The sequence below is a fragment of the Varroa destructor genome, unplaced genomic scaffold (genome assembly GCF_002443255.2).
Source record: "Varroa destructor unplaced genomic scaffold, Vdes_3.0 BEIS01000001.1, whole genome shotgun sequence".
Lineage (NCBI taxonomy): Eukaryota > Metazoa > Arthropoda > Arachnida > Mesostigmata > Varroidae > Varroa > Varroa destructor.
The window spans coordinates 40,095,485-40,115,865 of NW_019211454.1; the positions used below are offsets into that span (position 1 = coordinate 40,095,485).

At 45.1% G+C, this 20,381-nt stretch overlaps 1 protein-coding gene across 7 annotated transcripts in view; it reads left to right on the forward strand.

Annotated features, from left to right (window-relative positions):
* The first annotated feature begins 1,423 nt into the window (after positions 1 to 1,423).
* The window catches only part of LOC111247121 (protein O-mannosyl-transferase TMTC3-like), a 196,258-nt gene continuing 177,300 nt past the window's right edge, over positions 1,424 to 20,381 (forward strand). For 3 of the 7 annotated variants that reach the window (XM_022797721.2, XM_022797770.2, XM_022797779.2), the window contains exons 1-2: positions 1,424 to 1,912; positions 2,623 to 2,705. The gene's annotated coding sequence lies outside the window, so the exon portion shown is untranslated. Of the gene's footprint in view, positions 2,706 to 20,381 lie in introns of all 7 variants that reach the window. The other 4 variants (XM_022797713.2, XM_086973664.1, XM_086977360.1 and 1 more) reach the window with 2 other exon arrangements.

The following is a 20,381-nucleotide window of genomic DNA, read 5'->3' on the forward strand; positions in this document are numbered from 1 at the left end:
AGCCTGCCATATATAGTTTTCAGGTTAATCATATAGCTCCATAATAACTTCCAGAAAACCTAGCTTGCTTTTGAGTTGCCTTTGAAAATGTAGCTTTAGCCACGGCAAACGAAAAAAAAGGAAAAAAAAGGCGGGATTAGTGTCCTGTTTATCAGTGAGCAAATATTTGGTTGTATTATAGAGCCTCACCTTTTGAAATTTAGGCAAAGAAGCAATAGAGTAACGTGAACTGGGCTAAATATCCCACCCGCATCTACCTATAAAATTCTAAACAATATTTAAAACTAATATATATATATGTGTGTGTGTGTGTGTGGATCATGTAACCATGTATTCATTATTATCACATAATAGTTACTAGACATTGCGATAATGGGCTATTGAAGAGGGATGCTAGGAGTGGCATTGCACTTAACAAAGGTTCAACTGCGCAAACAGGCCTTCAGACGGCACATCTCTACACGGATTCTAATCATGAATATTGTATGCGTTTTTGATTACTGTTTGTGTATGTATGTGTGTATATATCCGTGTATAGTAACTCGATGGTTCACTACCGTCCCCTCTCCGAGTCCCCTCTTCCTATATTCAAGAGCCTATTATTATTAAACCTGTGAGGCGTTAACCGACTGGCACATGCACTTGATTCCTTCAAAATTTTTGAAGGTGAAGATTGACATTCACATAAATCCTAACGATATACTGCACGAACATGCTACCTCGGCAAGATTTGAGAGGTGCTCAAAATTGTAGGCAAATTCAGGTTTTAATGCGGTAATGAACGAGGGAAATTGCTTGGAGATAGTTCGACGCCTGTATTAGCGTGTGCTTGTCTTGCTCGAAGAGTTGTATGCAAGTAACTGAGCGAACTAGTTTGGGGTAGTGTTGTGTTGAGCAGTGGAGTGTTGATTACGGAATTAGCAGCAAGCAACTGATTGACAGCTGCGTCTCAACCCTTTCCGTCCATTTCCCAACCAGCTCCGTTCCTGCTTACTCTCGTTCCTCAGTACTCTCCCGCCCCTTCAACGCCCCAACATCAACTGGCCTCGCCGCTTTTCTCGTTTTCCGGAGCATCCCTATATAATTTCCCCCTGCGAGCTCCAAGCCCTCTATAGCGCTAGCATGGCCTCTTTCTTGAACACACCCTAGCTTATACATAGCATCTAGCCTGCTCCGGCCCTTCCTTCGACGGCCTCCCGGAGCCTCTGCATTCCCTCCTTCCCTTCACCACTTCCAGACGAGAGAAAGGGCTACATTGAACACTACAAGACACGCAAGGATGAGAACAGTGCTTGTGGCTATATCACGTGGAGAGAAAGAGAGACAGAGAAGAGAGGGGAATAGAGAGCACGATTGGGAAAGGGAATTCTGGAGAAAGGAGACGCCGAAAGGAATTGCCGCGGCTGAGATGAACGTTCTCTATGTGTTCGGCAGGCTCGGTATCAGAGAGGAAGAAGCGCCCTTCTGTGGCGCGGCAGGATCGAGCTGACGACTGGCTGACGTGTTCGCAACTTAACTCATTACTATCCCTCTTAGATCTGCATATGCCGTTTGTGTTGTAGCGTTCCGCCATTGTATCGTGCAGTTGTTGTTAAACGTTCAACGTTCGGTCACTGCTGCGTTAGTGTTTTGGGCTTTTTGTATGATCATCGCAATTCCGGCCAGCGGCCAGCAGTCAAATATCGTAGCGCAGTAGCGGTTATGGCTGCAAAAGCTTGCGACTGTCGAGAAGCACAGTTGTACGTGTTCTGAGATACAGATAAATAGAGACCGTGAAGCCTGTCAGAGGCAGCAGTTAACCTAACCAGCAGGCTCTATACTTTGTGCCATTTGTAGTGTATCCATCCACAGTAGCTGTTCTTGCTAGAGGCTTCCAACTTTGGCGGCCATCGTTACTGCTGTATCTCACTATGTAAGTGGCTCTCCGCACGTTATTACTATGTTCGACAGAAATCAGTCTCCGTGTGCTGTGTTATAGCTAGTTGGTGTTTTATCAGAGTGGTGTGCTTTTACCCACTGGGTCAATCAGGAAGCCGTACCCCATTGTGATCGTCCACTGGTGATTATAGTTCACGGCATAGTCAAAGTCAATGTACGATGGTCTGTCAGCTTACTGTTCTAGTCTGTTAAAGCCATTGTAATTTTAAGGAGTCGCTAGCGTATTGCCACATGGGGTAATAAAACGTTTTCGCGTATTGCTGCACAATACGTCTACCATCAGGCCCTACACTATACTACATATAGTGGTGGCAGAAATACGGTGCGTAAAACGTAATTCTTTGGCCAGTCGGCTTCTAAAGAAGCGCTTGCTTTCCCAGCTTTGAAGCTAAGGAAGCTTGCGTCGATCTGCATAGATGTGTGAACCATAAATAGTAGTACACGACTACAATATCACATGTGCATCTTTCTTCATCTTTAAGTCATTTCCGCTCATTGACTATTGCTCAGAAACAAGGACCGATAATACTGAAATACTGGCTCTTAGCAGACCAGTGTTCTGGCACGTATCGAACAAACGTCATATTGTGTCTGTGTAGGTTAGAGAACGTTGTTATTAATGTTGTTGTAATTAGTTTCGTATTATTGTGTTTCTATTCGTCGTGTTTGTACTCATTGGTCCAGTGCGGTTTGTTCCCTTATCTACCGTCTACTACCGGACTACTTCTACTACCTTCAACATCAAAATCACAGCAGTGCTTCATCAGGTAAGTGTCACACTTACCTATAAATACAACAGGATTATACTTTGTGTGATGTGATCGTAGGCGATATACATCATCGCAGCAGTATTCACAGAAGCATCTATAGCAGCATCAGCAGAAACGGCAGTAAGAGAAATAGTAGAAGAAAGGAACATAACATCATACGATATCGAATCTCTCCCCCTTTGCCGGTATCGCTCTGTGATTCGGCTTGTGCCTGGAAAACTCGATTTGCTAATCGTTCCCGCTGCCGTCGCCGCTAATGCTGCCGCTGCTTCGGCCATTTCGGTCCCCGCCGATACGACTGATTGCGAAAGCTGAGAGGCAAGACTGGTAAACAGCAACCCATGACGCTTTAGTTAGGACCAATGAGGTGGACGTTTGTTCCGTCGCCGCTGTGTTACTGGCGTTGATGTTGAAACCGTCTTCTTGTGTAAGCAAGCCATAGCGAACACATTTGAGCTACGAGAACCTTTCGTCTGCCCGTTGGCCTGCCTGTCAGGCAAAGCTCAAGCCGGCCTTCCGTCGTTGTGGCTAACGGAGTGGAAAATCAGCAATACCCTAGACGTGATCTGCCCCAGAATCTGACCGAGCGAACGGAGGCATGGTAGCTAGAAAGAAGAAGCGGTGGCCGTCAAAGGCTTTTGGTTCTCGGGCTATCCGTAACCATTACGACGCGCGGCTGAAGGATCACTCGTCACGACGTCGGCACCACCGTTCCCCCTCCCAATTTAACCACTGACAGTTGTTACGATGGTGCTAGCGGTATCAGCATCGCTATCTGGATGCTGGAGACTCAAGGGCTGCGGCGGCAGCTTCCGACGAACCAGCCTGCCATTCATTCCCTTGTGTGCGAACTACCGCGAAGAGGCATAGGTCGCTTCGGCCTCTAGGATACCGCGCGCTTGTCGGCCCCCGTTAGCGCCTGCCGGCCCCCGCTAGCACCTACCGGTTATGAGTGAGCCAAGCATCCAGCTGGCCTTCTATTCTCTGCTTCCGTATACGGGGACCATACTGTCTCTGTACGGTCTACACCGTCTCCCTTTACGTTTGCAGGCCGCTTTTAGGGGCGTCGATGCGAGACGGTTGTGCTCGTCTGTTCCAACCCGGTTAAATCTTTACGTCGCGCCGTCATTCTCACCGCCAAAGGAGTCGCTTTCCTCGCCGGTCAGTGCAACCATTTTTTTTACTATTACTGTAGACATATGGGCTTCTTATCCGTTGTCGACGCGCCCATATACTGCTTGTAGTCCCGTGCGAATTGGTACCGCATGGACCACGTCGTTTTTAAATTTACACAATGATAAGTAACTGGGGTCATAGATAATGGGACCGGTTCGTCCATATGCTTGTTTTGCTGCTGACTCGTCGCCGCCTGATACGATGGAAATGCGAGTTCGTGATATTGGCGGAAAATAATGCGCCAAGAAGGGAAATGTATATTTTTTGACATTGGACACATGCACACACGCATGTGCACTCGTTGTGTACAATTGACAGATAAACTTAAGCTCATGCATAACTTGAAGAAAAGCACGGAAACAAGGTTGCCGCGAGCTAGGCGTCGGTGGCAGAAAAACACGTAGAAAGACGATAGAAGTATGAAACAGGGTCGCTGCAGCAGAGCAGCGTCGTATACTGGAACAGCGAAGGCAGTGCACCAGGACGCAGGTCGGCAATTGTTTTTTTTCTCTCATAAGAATTCCAATTTGCAGAACAGGCGCCAACGGACAAACGGTGTGGCAAGGACAGAACAGCCACTCTTTCTCAGTACGTTCAGCGACGTGGGGGTATGCATCCAGCAGGCCGCACAGACAGATAGACAGAATGTACGACAGGACCGGACAGGAAGGAAGCAAAGCAGAGCATCCAGCAGACTGCTGCTACTGCTTTTTCCTCCTACCACTCCAATGACGTGCGTGACACACGAGCTCCTTTAACAGCCTCGGCCTTGCTAGTCCTTCAAAAGGTTCAGGGCGACCAACCCTCTTGAGAATCGAGTTCTATGGTAGTGGCAGTAGTGGCAATGAAAGAAAGACGGGGCATCAGTCCCAGAAAAGGCTGCTTCGTCGTGTAGTGCTTCGTCCTGCATTCGTGGCCGTCACGGTAGCACTGCTGGTGCGGATAGGATATGATGGGGCGACCATGTGCCAGTGATGGTGGGTAAAATGTGGGGGTACAGCTGGAAGCCGTTTCAAAGCGCGGGTATGGTTGCAGCCAGTTATTCTAGAGACAGTGGACGAGCCAAGCAACGAACGTGGTGAAAGCATAAAGCCAGTAAACGAGTGAAAAAATAACTGCTATGTGCTTAAGAAGCGGCTAGTGGAACTATAACGCAATCTCAACTAGGGAGACCAAGAAGTTGACGAGCTAAAGAGTTAACGTCGCTGATATGAAGTATGAGATTCGGTGATATACGGAAAGTGACCAAAACACAGGGGCTGTGATTTTTTTATATTTGGCAAGTTGACGCGATATCGAAGAACGGCCAGTCAGCAGGCCAGTGACAACATAAGGACGGATGCAAGAAAACGGACAGTCAAAGGATATATTTACAAACCAAAAGCAAAAATAGTCAATACTAACTTAAACCAAGCGCTTCGATCAAACTAAGGGGTCGAAACGAAGTATGTTCTGAGTTAAAGATGGCCAGCCATGCTAGATAAAATTTAGTCTATACGGCTCCATTAATTAGTAGTCGAACTAGTATCCTTGATTGATTGATAGGCGTAAATTTGGTCAAAGCAAACGTACGCTGTAAAATTGACAAACGACCCTTTTATTTTTTTTTCGAAATGTTTGTTGAACCAAATAAAAGAACATCGTCCCATACATTTAACCATAAGCGGTTAACTTAACTTAGACCTCAATATACAAAGCGAAATGGGTCAGCGAAGAAAAATCAACTGTGAGTGTATCTACGTGACTCAGTAATCAACGATGTAAAATAAATATCCGTTAACCTGTACGACCAAGGAACGTCGATTCAAGCGAAGTGGGAGATCGAACGGGAACGAATGCGTTCGATAAACCTTGGTGGGGCGTCAGTGGAATTTGCATATGAATTCATTGACGTTTTTGGAGTAGTACAAACCAGCAAACGCTTAGATAGGACCTACGTACGGCCAGGCCGCCAACGAGGACGGGACACTTCAAGCTGCGCTCTCATCGTTGGTTGTGCCACTGTGACTACATATTATTTGTAAAGTTTCAGACGTTAACTTAATTCGTTCAGGACTAGGACATAGGGCGTAGCAGTCGAACTATTTTCTTCTCGAAGTCGCTTTGGGGCTCTCGCGGTAGAATCTTCAATGAATGGCAACTAGAAAAATAGAGACGACGAAGTTAGCTGGTGTGTAACCGACATTCTCTGCGTTAAGCCGTGCTCCCGTACCAGGGTTTTCTTGGCTTCTTCGTTGCTTCTCGAATAGCGCTAATGGCTGACATAAACTTGACAAAAACAGCACAGTTCTTGAGAAATGTGATCAATGAATGAACACCACAGGCCGCTAGTCACCAAGCACGTATGTACACTACGAAACGTACCCGACACCTAGCGGTTCGTGCACTTGAGCTTCGTGTTCCTTTTTTTCATTTACTGTACCTTTTTCAATGCACAGTATTGTACTCACTTTGTTCGATTGGTCCGACTTACCTATCGTGAACGCGCAGGCCGCAGGGACTAGGCGGACAAGGATAATCTGTTTGAATTGTAACGACCTATACCATGCCGTACGTATAACAGTAGCTACAGAAAACTGACAAACTTCACTGAGTTTCTGCTGTAAGATGAAGTTGATTTTGTTAATGAGCCGATTATTGTTGAGTATGTATCATGAAAAGACATCTTGTTCGCCAAGTTGCCGCCCGTAGAATACCTTTCTAAAAACGTATACAGCCAGCGGTTAGTTGCCTCACCGCTGCCCTATTATTATCATTATCCGCTGTTGGAGCACACGAAGAAGACCGGATCGCAAAGACAAGTCTTCACAAAGACGAATATTCGTTTTCGATTCTTGTACTACATACATCTTCCGCTCGACCTATTCACGATACAGCTCTTGCCAACGAAGGCGTTGGCCGTTCGCACCAGACGGTTAAGAACGAACCGCAAACACTGTCTACCTTTTTTTCCCCCTCTTTATCAACGACTTCTCCTCTTTTACCTAGCAACACACTGTATAGCACAACTTCGGCTACCTGCAACGATGGAAATTAGCCACTAGTGGTTTTGCTTCTGGCAAAAAGCATTTGGCGTAACGGGTTGCTGGCGGCCGAATCTTATTTGAGACTCCGGAACTTTTTAGATATTCGGTTCTCTAGGGAACTGGGCTTGTCCAAGCCCGGCATCGGTACACTCAGAGGAGTAGCAACAGGAGCAGCAAAATAGACAGTAGGAACCAAAACACGGGCGGCGGCAGTTAGGCGGATCTACTTCTCATCTTGTGCGCTATGTTTAAAATGATGACTTTTCCGTGTTCGCCAGCTTTCAATCTTGTACAACGTTTGGGGCTTGGTCCTTTTTCTGTAGAGTAACAACATTTTGGGATGTTCTTGCCATTTGGCAGTAGCGCTTTTACTGCTGACTCCTTTAGCAAGTTAGTTTTTACCTCTTCCCTTTCAAAACGATGTCGGAACCGGAAAAGACATGATTGTACATTTATGCTTCAAATTGCCATAGGGAACCTAGGCCACAAAAGTTTCTAGTGACAGTATTGGATTTTTAACCAAACATCCCACTTCGTTTATAGTGTACTGAGTGTTTAGAAAAATAATATCAGATAAAAAGCATGGATATGAAAAAATGTCATCGAGGTACTCATAGAGCAATAATTGTCTAAGCTTCCGGTTTCTTCATTCCAATTTCTTCATTATTATATTAATATATTTATTATATATATATTAGACTGTCACATGCGAATTTGCGGGCTGACTAACCTTTGAAATACGCGTAACTAACGAATAAATACTCCAGTCTCCTAGGAACCTCTGAGTGACCCTGGTTGAGTTTACTTCAGAAAAAAAGCAAAAGAATTAAACAGAAGGAACAGCTTTTAGCTTCGAAAATCGTAATCAGGCTTTTGTTCCTCGAATGTTCCAATACATTGAAAGATCATCAAAAACTGGCAAAGACATTCCGCAAAAAAGCGTAGACGGAAAGCACTATACGTTTATGGTGGAAACGTTTTAAAAACTAAGATTAGGGTGTCATAGACCAACAACGAGGTATTGGAATTTGAACATATTACCCCAATACAGGATGCTTCTCAGGAAAATAGAGCCTGCAGTCTGAAAGCTTTTTCAGCTAAAATTGGCATTTCGCGTATAACAGGTTATAGAATTACAACTCAAACATTGAACATACAAGAACTAAGCAATACCGAAAATGGGTCATCCGTAAATTGAATCCGGGCCAATTACAAGTGCGTGTGGTGGTGCATTCTACGTATAATTCATGGAACTTTAATCAACAAAAAATCATGATCCGCGTGGATCATGCGGCCGCCAAAGACGAGGTATGGTCAACCTTTATTGCTAGCTATAAAGGAGCTAAGCGAGAGAATAGTGTTGTCTTGAAGAAAAATTGACTTTGGAGGCATTGTCGAGTAAATATTAGAGGCATCTGTCACTCTGAAATACTTGCCGAAAATGAAACAATAATTAGGGCCTGCTGTTTCAAGTTCCTTAAGAGACAGATGTACTGTTAGCACGGTAATCGATAGCGGGCAGTCTGATTCCTTAATTCCAACGTCATATCTCAGTTACTTGAGCAAAGCAGTATTTAACGTTGATTTCAACCTATTCATTCTCTTGATCTAAGTCCATGAGGTTACTTCTTTTATTAAAAAAATATTATAAAACAATATCTAGAAGAAAAAAAGGACAACTGGCATCGCACTATCGACTTACTTTGAGGAGTCAAAAATAGAGAAAATAAATAGGGGAACGAGAATAGTAAGTCTATAGCTCAGTAGAAACTGCCGGAGCGCCGGGACAAGTGTGTGAAAATGAAAAAGGAGTACCTTTTACACATATTAAAAACGGTTAGTCCAAATGATTCGAAAATTACTCGGTTTTAAAATCCGTGGACTTAGCTCGTAATAGTGTATCTTGTTATTAAATAGAAGAATTTTTTTTGGACCATACGTTGTACGACACATTGCCAGTATTATATACATGGAACGCTATTGAATAAATATGTATAAAAAAATGTGAGACTCCAAAAAAAAGCAGTGCGACACATATACAATACTTACCTGCCAGGCCTTATGTACCATATACGTCTCTAGGCGTAACTGTTTACCTGAAGAGCGGTAACACACTTCACGCAAACATATAGTGATAGGCTGGAAGAATCACTGAATCGGAAGCATCCAATTGTGTACGCGTGTGTCGTGGATTTGCAGAGGTCTAGGTGTCGATGCAGCAATCACCTACACACGTAAGCCAAATGTGTGTCCTACCAGAGGTAACCGTGGTCCTGATAGTTCGATGCAGCAGCAAGCAGGCGGCGGCGGCGGCTCTTGTCCCGCAACTTCCGTCTCAGTGTATAGAAAGCTTTTCGCTCACCTGTGAACATGCTTAGGCAAACGTTTATTCATGCTTCCGGAATAAAGAACAGATTTGCACCAACATACGTCATACATGTCTGTTGTCTATCATTATATATGTACACGGATGAATGGACGCATGTTAGAGTATGTGCGAATACAGCAATTGGAAACAACACGAGTGACAATGTTGAAGCGTTGGTATCAACGACTTCGGGGCTAAGCGAGAGCACAGAACAGTTCGGCCGCGCTCTGTCTCGTCCGTACTGCCTTGCCTTCCGTGCCAACCGATGTCTCCTCTCTTTTGTTTCTCTCATAGCGCATAATCGTCCTTATCGAAGGTAACCTACCTACTTGGCTTGTGCTCAATGGGTTGGTACGATTGGTGACGCAAAACGTGACTAGAACGAGACGTCAAATTAGAAATATCTGGAGTGTGCGGCACAAACAGTCATGTTTATCTACTGTTATGTACATGTACTCGTATATAAAGGACAATGGTTATTTCGATCTGAGAGAACTGCATAGCATATTAGCTATTTAAAGTTCATCTCTAATATACATCGACATAATTATTATTCACAATTTCTAGAAGGGCCAATAGACAAGATACATTTTTGTGACCATAACATACTGGCGTTAAGGTAAGAAAGTGATGTCTAGCTCAAAGTTTAAATGAAATACACGTACTGGTATCCCGTCCTATTCCTCCTACGCGCGTGTTCGAATATTACTTCACTAGCAACTTTCTAAAGCGTTACAATTCGTGCGCACAGATTCACGTAGAAATTATCTTGGTCTACGTTTGCGTATGTTGTTAAACCTCAACGGTGCCGACCCAAGCAAGCGAGAAATATACGTACAAAGGTAAACATGATTTCGCCTCCATTAATTTCTGATACAAGGATATTCAGAATTATTAAATAAACCAAATAATACTTAATATATATAATATGAAGCAATATGTCTTGTTCTATGCGTATTTTTAGCTGAAAATACACGAAAATTGCGGAAACGTTCAGTCAGGCCTATTTTTTAGTTGAAAATATTCATAATAGAGAAAAGTATTATATTCAAATTGAGTTTCAATGCAGAAAAACGCAACTCGTTAATTTAGAATACTCTAACGATTGAGTTTGATGTGGTTTTACTGGAAAACACTCAGTTGTGAAGGTAATGCAAAAATAAAATTTTAGGCATACCTGCCCTGTGACCGATCTACTTAAAATTATGATAATCCGAAACACAAATCCTCCTTTATCTATTTGCGTTTAGATCTAACGGTAATACCAGGCGTCAATAAACTAGCCAGCGGCATCTAATCTTCAAGCTTAAATGTCCATTTAACTTGAAAACAACGTCAGCGAATTCGGGAAGTGTAAAAACCATACACTATTACTTACCATCTACTTAATAATATTGACTCAATGTAAAATTGCCGCATACGCTTGAATAAAACGCTTTTGAATTGAATGAGGTTATCAGAAGGAAAAGAACCGGTGGAAAACTGAAAGATAAGTTTAAAACCTTATGTCGCAATTACGGTGTCACTAACAACTATATATATACATAACGTTGCCAGTATCGCATTATAATTTGCACCGATTCTATATGAGCCCATAGTGACACTGCTCTGTTTGAGCCGATCATTACGTTTAGAACAATTGCGCATAGTTCCTTAAAAGCAGCAAGTCCGATGGTACTTTTATTTGAACGGCTGATTATCAATCAGCATTGTTGTTGTTGTTGTTGTTGCCGCCGTCACCTGTCGATAGCTTACAGTAGCTATTATAGGTTATGCAGTACCTAGCTGCGTTAGAACGACGAGTCAGAGAGACTTCGGAATGAGTCTAAAAAGGCCACTGTCCATGCCTGTTGTTATGGCAATCGCGTGCCAAAGGGCGTGGACGCACTAAGGCAAGCTTGTTGAACGAGTGACGTCTTTCTATTTCCTTGAATCAACAAGGAGCTAGCAGTGTACACGAAGAGGATCTTTAAGAAAGAAGTTAATGACACAGGGGCGACGGACGGATTGCACGTTAGAGAATTGGTGGCAGGGTCGTCGTAGATTCAAATGGCTGGCAATGGTTGCCGTGAAAGGAAACGATCTCCCGGCTAACCGCCAGTGGATAATCATTTAAGAATAACTTCCATAGACTCCACCATTACATTACAACGTCCTTCGCTGCCATTCTCGTACAATGACAGCAGTGGTACCAATGGAAAAGGCAGCAAGCCGTCGGTCCTGAGGAGACAATTTCGCCTGTCAGTAAAGGAAAGGTGCTCTCGTTACGTCTTTCAGCAGACAACCCAGACGGCAGTCTAACAGCAAGAAAAATAATATGATTGCCTCAATCGCAATTGCCGTATCTGCTATAGGAGTTGTTATTTCTCGAATACTGAGGGTCTTTCTGTACGTATGTAAGTATGTATGTGAGCAACCAGTTCTTCATCTTCCCCAGGCCACAACGCGGTCATTGGGAGCCATCGCGGTTCAAATGAGCGAGCGTACGGTAAACTTTAGTAAATACATAGGGGGCCCATGGATCGGGAAATGGTATGGATAAAATAGGGAATAAGATGCGGGATGCGCAATAATTTACAACTTTTTGTAGCAACTCCCTGTTTAAACCACACCCCTTCCCCGGAACGCCCATGCCCCTTCTTCTGATAGACAGTTTTAAACTAGAATCAGCAGAACCACTACGCAGCTGCAAACCGCTGCTTTACCCGATGCTTCGTTCACCATCGCCAGTCGGTCGGCAACGTCAACCCGACAGTGACCAGTAGGCGCTACTTTGAGACTAAAGGGAATTCCGTTTGAGCAGCATTCGTTGTGCTGTTGAGAGTCAAGGGTACTGCTGTTATAACCAGTAGCCGCTGCCGCAACAGGACCCCCAGCAGAAAGAATTACGACAGCGATGTTTGTTCGCCATCTACTCGTCGGCGCAACTGGCTGGTCTGTTCTCCGACAAGGAAGGCACCGCTATTTCTTCTGCAGCACGATACCCCGAGTCGAACAGAGAATAGGCGACGGCGGCCCATTTATTCTCTTCTTGCCCGCTTTTTGCGCTTGGCCTGCCTGGCCCATACACAGGCCTTGAATGGCAAGCTGGCGGGCACGTTAGGTTCACAATTTTGACCTGCAACTCCGTTTGCTATACAACGATGGTGCGATGTTGCTATGTTGCTTGTCGCAAGAGAGCGACTGAGAAAAGCTGGACGAATGGAAGCCCACAGTGTGAAAAAAAAAGAGTGAGAGACGGGTAGCGAAGCTACGTTTTAGACGAGCAAGTGATGATCATGCTGATGTTGTTGGGTCTCGCTAGTGGCTAAAGTGTCGTCGTCTTACAATAGCCTAGCCGAGCTGAGCGAAACTTCAGATGGAGCTGGATGGCTGGCGTAGCAGCAATGCTGACACCCGTAGTGCCAGTGGTTGTAAGTGAGTCGCGAGACCCTCCAGGGAACGAACGTAACACCGGGGAAAGCTGCAGTTTTACCCTGGGGGCCCATGTTCAGCTCCGTTTGTGTCTCTCTGTGAACAAAACTAGACGGATAACATTTCTTGCTTTTGCGAAACAGGGTAAGAAGGGGAAGCGAACAAGCAAGCCTGCCAACAAACTTCGCGCTCTTTCGTGTTCCGTCGTTTCACAACGTCAACAATCACAAGCAATTTCCCTAGTCGGACCCACTACGTACATCACACATACATACAAAAAAACGCACGATAGGCCTATGTAAAGTAACATAGCTCCAAAAGACGAATCAGATAATATTGAAGAGGTTTCGGAAAATTGTTTCTATCGTTTATTGGATTAGAGAGTTCTGATTTCTGATCGGCTGTCGACTATACGTAGACGCTGTTCAAATTGGAATCAAGCAGCGACTTAACCTTTGATTAAGCACGACCTAACGAGCTTCACGGGTTCCTCAAAACGTTTATGTGTTCCTCTCGAGTAAAGGATTCAGCATTCAAGGTGCGGCAATGTTTCAGTTGAATCCCTAAATTGCTTTTACCGCAACCGGAAACAATATCCAAAACATAACTCTACAAAGATTCGAACACCCTCTCAGTAACACCAGTCGAAAAATTCATTGCCAGCGGTCGAAGCCATAGAGGACACCCCACGTCACGGTACAGTTACCGCCCACTGCTACAATATACCACTGTTGCAAGCAAGTTTTCGGGCGGAAATTAGCGTGAACGGTGGCACCGTCGTCTGTTAGCAGGTAGCTGCGGCCATAACACGCAGCGACGACTCAAACGGCAAATTAAGGAACGAGTAGTTGGACCAAGCGAGCTTGACTTCATCGACAGTGAAGCCGCTGGCCCAGTTAAGGACCTCATCGTCACGCACCAACTTAATCGTTACAGTATTGAGTTCTCACTGTGCAACCCATCTAAGTCGGTATGCGGACGTCTAGCTTCCTGTTAATGTTACAAGTATTGACACTACAGGAATTCGTTGATTCGAAGCGCCATCATTCCTGGGTCAGCTATACCCCTTTATAATACCAGCGCTACCTGCAACAGGGACAAGCCATCGTGTGCGACGTCCTGATGATGGCTAGCGGGAGCTGTGTCCTCACGTTAGAATCTACTCGGTGCTATGGGGCCCCGCGCATTGCCCCTCGGAGACTGTGGCACGGCAAAGTCTCTTTTATACACATATGTTAGCACTCGATCGCCATGGTTAATCGGTCAGCTAATCTCTGTTTGTCTGGCTGCTTCCTTGGTGCTGTTGAATCGTTTGTTGTAATACATCTCGCGATTTTATGAACTATCGGTCTTATTTGGGCACTAGAGCAAGCATAAATCGTGCGAAAAATTTATCATGTAGATGCCAACGGAATTTTTTTAGTTACTAGTAGGGGCCTAAACAGCCTCACTAGCTTCGTTTCCTAAAACCGCTTCTCATCCGAAACATGTTGTGATGACGATAGTAGGGGCGGGTACTTCGATGCAGCGAAGAAGAAGCCCGTGATCGTCATCTGGTGGTCTGGTGTAACAAGGCCAACGCCATTGTCGCGATGCATGAACACAGTGCGGTAGGCGAAAAACGTCGTTTTATCGTTCGAGCCGTGCATCGCACGATGGCTGTATGTACATCGCCGCGCTTCTAGCAGCGTAAAGCGATGCAATTCTCATAGAAGAAGTATATTAAAAGAACATGTCCGTTTCGCCCTTTCCCCCACCCGCGCTGTGTACTTGTGCCATATTCAAGACATAGGAAGCACAGCGTTGTTGAAGGCAATTAGCAATTAATTCTCTATACATTCTGGCTATATTCAAGTGTGGCTAAAGAAGGGCGGTCGGCTAGTTGGCCCGTTGCCGCTTTTGACGCCAAGAAACGAAAGGAATTGGATTTGAACCGCTTGAATGCTTGAAACGCTTCGAATAGGACTTCTAGCGTTTCTCCTTCCAGTCAAATCACTGCACCAGCACCCGCGCAAAAATCCGTGCGGAACAACGTATACATTTACGAGGCTTTCGTTCGCGCATTCTCCAAGTGAGACTGAACACGAAAAAGACCGAACGAAAGTGTGATGCCCAGTACTACGAATAGCTTAGAAGAGCCCTAATGCTTACCGGTGATTGCAGCGGGCGTGGTTCTGCTGCCGATAGCGCGAACTAACGCAAGTGGCCCGAAACTCTTAGTGTCACTTGGACTCTTAAGGGTTCGGAAGCTAGTGACTGGCTTGATGAAACCGCTGCATCAGCTAGTCCTAATATTTAGCCTAACACTGACAGTGCTAATGCAAAAAGAAAGTCAATCATCAAATTCTAATTCCACTCTGAAGCCGTTGTCCCCTCGAGATTTGGTGGTCTCTTCCAAAACTCAGATACAGTTAAGCAGACTTTCTGATACAGAAATGTTCCTCAGCGTCTTCATCACAGAACCATCGAACAGAAACACAACAAATTAGCCCGGTAGCAACAATAGTTTAAAATGCCACCGTATTCCCTCATTCATGTCACTACAATCGAGGCAAAAAACGTTTTGCCGTGTTTTGTGGAATAAGCGGTTTAATTCATAGAATACTAGCACATTATACAACATGTTATATAAAATGTTAAAAAATAAACCTGCTATTTTTGAAGGCATGTTATGCATTATAGCAGGCATATATGTAAGCATCTTATATGCACACTCATAAGACAGTAAATTGCAGTGTATAAGATAAACATTTGCTGCTTGTAGTCTCTAGCTAGTGTTCGGTAGAAAAAAAGAGAAAACAAATAGAAAAATGCATACAAACAGATATTTATGGATGTGCACGCACAGAAATACGCATACACACGTCCATCTGTCTACAATATAGGAGTTATACATGTGCATACTTATTTAAGTAATGTCGATTTCTATCCTTCGGATCGTACATAAATCGTCACCTTAATTATTTCATCAGATTATAGCTGTGGTTTCCGCTATCTGGTTCTCATCAGGGTTATCAGGCTATAAACCTAGATACCAGCTGACTTGACGCAATGTTCTGCTATAGCAAGTCGTACTATTCTCTATACAAGCAATGGGCGTAACTTGGCCTTTTAATTCCCGCCGAAGGGTGACTGCCTAGAGATAGGTTTGTTTGCGATAGTGCCCGTTCTATAGCTAGCTATCTAACCGCAAACACTGGCATCGCACAACCGCGAGGTGCTGGTCGTAGTACTGCTTAATAAACCGCAAGCTCATAAAAGAACAGCAAGTCACCAACTCTTACCCGTTAGGCGGGGTAGATTGCAACCCGCTCAGTTTCTTTCCATTGGCGTGGCAAATCTCGGTTCTTATACACGCTCTTTCTTACTATTGGTTGGCTGCTTAGTTAGGTGGTCGGCTGGTAAGCTGGCGGTAATGTAAGCAGTAGTGTGAAGAAACTCCGCTTTCGTAGAGCGGCGAGGGTCGACAGGCAACCAGTGGGTAAGAACACTAGCCGTCCTCTTCCAGGAGGTCATGTTCTCCTTGCTTGTTTCCTTTTTCGTGAAGGTGACGAACGAACGAGGCTTATTAAATATATACGAGGTTTCGATAAGCTACCATGGCCAAGTGGGTGACAGCGGTCGCAGCAGCCGACGACTTTTATGAAGAGAGTCTTCTCTTGTCGTCCGCTTGCTCGCAAGATCATTCAGTTTCCTATAGAATTTATAGTCTGGAAACCCCTCGCCTGCTGACCCCTTCTCTAGGCGGCAGCGCTTAGCCAGACATACACAGCAAGGCGGATTCGGGAAAAAGCTAGGTATAGCAGCGAATTCTTCTCTTTTCACTGGAACCTGCCGCTACTCGCTGGAGACCGTTGTAGGATCGTTTTTATGTGTAACCAATTCTGGTGCTGTCTTATCGATAGTACCAGCAGCCGTATACCTAATACTTGTGAAAGACAATTTGTCCGCTGCCGTTCTCAGGATATGGCTGCGCACCGTTGCTGCTGCTGCTCCCTGAAAGGCATAACGTGGTTCGGTCCTCGGACACTTTCTTTGTTGCAGAGTGACAGAGAGAAAAGGCGAGAATAAAGAGGCAACGTGACAGAACGGAGAAAAGGAATCACCATGCCTCACTGGCAGTGGCATCCTTTGAGGTGCTCGTACAGGCACTAAGTTTTTCTGCGGAGGAATATGGACTAGGCGACATCTGCTTTAGTCCCAGTTTATTGGCTGCAGTACAGTATAGTAGCAGATATTTGCTACCGAAAAACTGACCAAGGCCGAAGCCTTGGGACCATTGCTCTCTTTGAAACCAGTACTCTTTTAAACTGCTAGGGAAGGCAGAAAGGACGAAGGCGCACATACGAGCACGAGCTTTCACAACAACTGCTAGCGCCCGCTTCACCCAGCGTTACTACGCAATAACCCCGACAGCGTTGCACTCTGTAGGGGATCATACGTACGTTTTTCGTGCCCGTTGGGTGGAGTATGCCTCGTCGAAGAGCGACGAAGGCTTCTTCTTTGATATTTCGCATCACGAGGAGGGCAATGCTCCATCAAACAACAACACTTCGTTGGGTCTTCTTACTCTGTGCCTGTCCACGTAGCAAACAGCACCCAGAGAGAACGCATACACATACATAAGCACAGACTCCAATGCACACACATATATATATATATATATATATATATATATATATAATATATATATATATATATATTATACGAAAGAAAAATGGATATATGGAAGAAAGGTTGCCGGCTACTTGCGACTGGTACTGCTATTACTATCGCCATACCCGAGAGTATTTGCACAAGGGATCACCCTTTCGCCAGCAGACAGTTGTGTACAACGCGCATGCATTGCGTTTTCTTCGTGGTTCTTAGAAGATCGGGCCACGACTGTTACCGCCATCGAGCGTGTCGGTGAAGTTGGGCCACTTGCAACTATGGTGGGAAGCGCACGAAGGGCGAGCCAGCCCGGCCTCTCTAGGACCAAGCCGTTTTAAGCTCTTCCTATGGCTTCGGCACGGAAGAGACTCTCGAGAAATTCGGACACTGCCTCCTGTCCGTCAAGGAAGGGAAAATATGATATATGCCATCCCCCTTTCGTCAAGACCTTTTCGACCCTTGCTTCTTTACCACTTCTCTGTCTTGCCATACAGAGAAGTAACGTCACTGCCGCTTTCTGCGAAAACATTGCACCTCATTGTAGGAACGCACAACAGGACTTGGAACGGAGCGTGCAGTCGAGTCTCGGAAAGAACCAGACAAGCCTGCACAAGGGTATGGTAAGCACGGTATGGCGGCTTGTCTTTCTCGTTGAACCTTTTTTTCTCCTAAGGCGCACGCACGCCTCGTCAGAAAGCTCTCTTCACAACGTGCAACCGCATCGGCTCAGTGGCTACGAGTTCGCCAGATGCTCGGAGGAACTCTCTTCGGATGGCGGCAAGTACGGTATTCCCCTTACATTGTGCCGTATGTCCGTCCGTCTTCCTGCCTCGTCCTGTTTCCTTCCGTGTCTCGTAGCTTTATAACGCATCGCAGTTTCATTCTTCTTGATCACTATGTGAAAACCTTAGAAGTGTTATGTAATATTCCGCAGCCATATCATGATTGTCGTGCGTGTCAGCATAGCTGGCTATTCACATTATGGCTCGCAATGTTATAGACCACAGTACAGAGGACAGTCAGCCGTTTGTACATTGTCATTGTTTATGTGGAGCTTATGTTAGCTTAAGCGTTATCTAAATAACATTATGGTTGTCCTCCGTCTCCGCTCCTTTTTCACTATATATAGTATGTATACGGCTGGACACTTGTATGCATCGCTCTCCGTCGACGTATTTTTTTAGCAATGACGATTAATTAACATTAATTGAGTGAAACGAAATGAGTCTGATTGGTAACTCGTTTGGAGTCGGATAGTATCTCATACGAGTATGATACAATTTCTGCCGGTCTCCATGTAGTTTTTCTTCTTGGCTTTGTTCACCCAATCTCTCTGTACCTACCCCGAGATTAACATTTCATAGTGTCCCATCTATTAATTGTAATGGTAAAGCTGACGTTCATGATTTCGTCTGGTGGTCATTGATCTTAATTGCTAGTAAGGGCTTTTCGTCGCGAAATGGATGAATATTTTTAGTTGGCTTACGTGAGCGAGTAGTTGCCCATAGCTCTACTGTAGAACGAGAGTTACTAAGCGGTGATGACGATAATAGCGCCGTAAAGATTCGGCTGTATAAATAATCAATTTTTCGTCTTTTTAAATAGAGCTAGCCACTTGAAGAGATATCGTATATATTGCACCTCGATAGAAGTGATGTACCTACGTCGCTGTCGCATTATGCGGCTTTGATATACTGTTGCTGACTATGACATACTATGTTGTTGTTTCAACAGCAGTTAATATCTGTTTTTTATCTTCCCGTGAATAGGAAAAGGGCTCAGTCGTTGTGTGCTAAAAGCGATGTTTATAAGTCCATTCATTCATCTTTTTTGAACGACAACTGTCACATATGCCATTCCGAGTCCATGCAATGACGTCAGCCAGCAGATATCTGGCGACGTGTGTCAGAGCGTCTGTAATATCTTCTCGTATCATTGTCAAAGACGCCGAGGACCGATCCAAGCTGGGATGAATCGCGTACAGTGCAGGCATATACATAGCATACGAATACAACACATGCTTCTGTTGCTTGAGAGTCCCTCACTGGGTCAAGTATGTCTACTTAGCGCTAGCTGGCTAGCTAAGTTAAGCTAAGCAAAGCAGACGAAGAACGGCAAGTTGCCACACAATCACGTAACTAGACAGGAGCGGGCGGCGTCGACGAAACATATGTCGGCGCGGAGCCGCAATTCGAGGAGCGGCTTGTAGTTTTGAACAATATTGTTGAGTCACAGTTGTTGCCTAGCGACCTTACTTCACCCCACCCCATTGAGGTTTACAACGCTCAGAACAACGACATGCAGCTGACACGGACCGGTCTACAAAGAGGTGCCGTATGTGTACATAGTTCGCTGTAGTAAATGTAGTGATAGTAGTATGGCTACTGCAGAGAAAGCGACCACGGAAGGGGAAGTCATATAACCGCTCTGTTTAAAGATTACCACGCTCATCCTTCGCATATCCTCTCCTTTTTCGCCTGATTTGCCCATACAGATAACCAGACTCCTCTTTGTTACTCGTTACCTCTTAATGCTGTGCTCTACACGTTTGGTGATGCGCGCGCCGCTGCTCCAACCACTACCAGACTTCTCCATTCAATTCATTTCACCCTATCGTAATGCCAGCTGTTTCTCCCGGCGCCCTGAGAAAGATGACAGCTCGCGGGGAAGGTAGGCGGGCACAAGCACCAGGCTTTGTAATGAGGATTTGTGAGTAAGTACGCCGTGAATGAGACTTAGTGAACGCAGACGCTTGTGTGCGCTCGTGCTAGGGTATGCGTGTCCGCGCTATTCTATCATTCGAGCCCCCGAATTCTCTAATTCATGCCAAACCGAAAGGCTCCTATCGCTACCCTGTTCCAGATCCCATCCCCCATTTCCTTTCTGCCCATCCACTTCTGCTCCACGCCGGCTCGTGCTTATAATTAAAATTCGTACTTTGAGTATCGCCGGTGCTGCACATCGCGATATGCCACTCACTAAGATGCATACACACATGTGTACATACATCACGGTCGGTGCAATGCAGATAGCTAT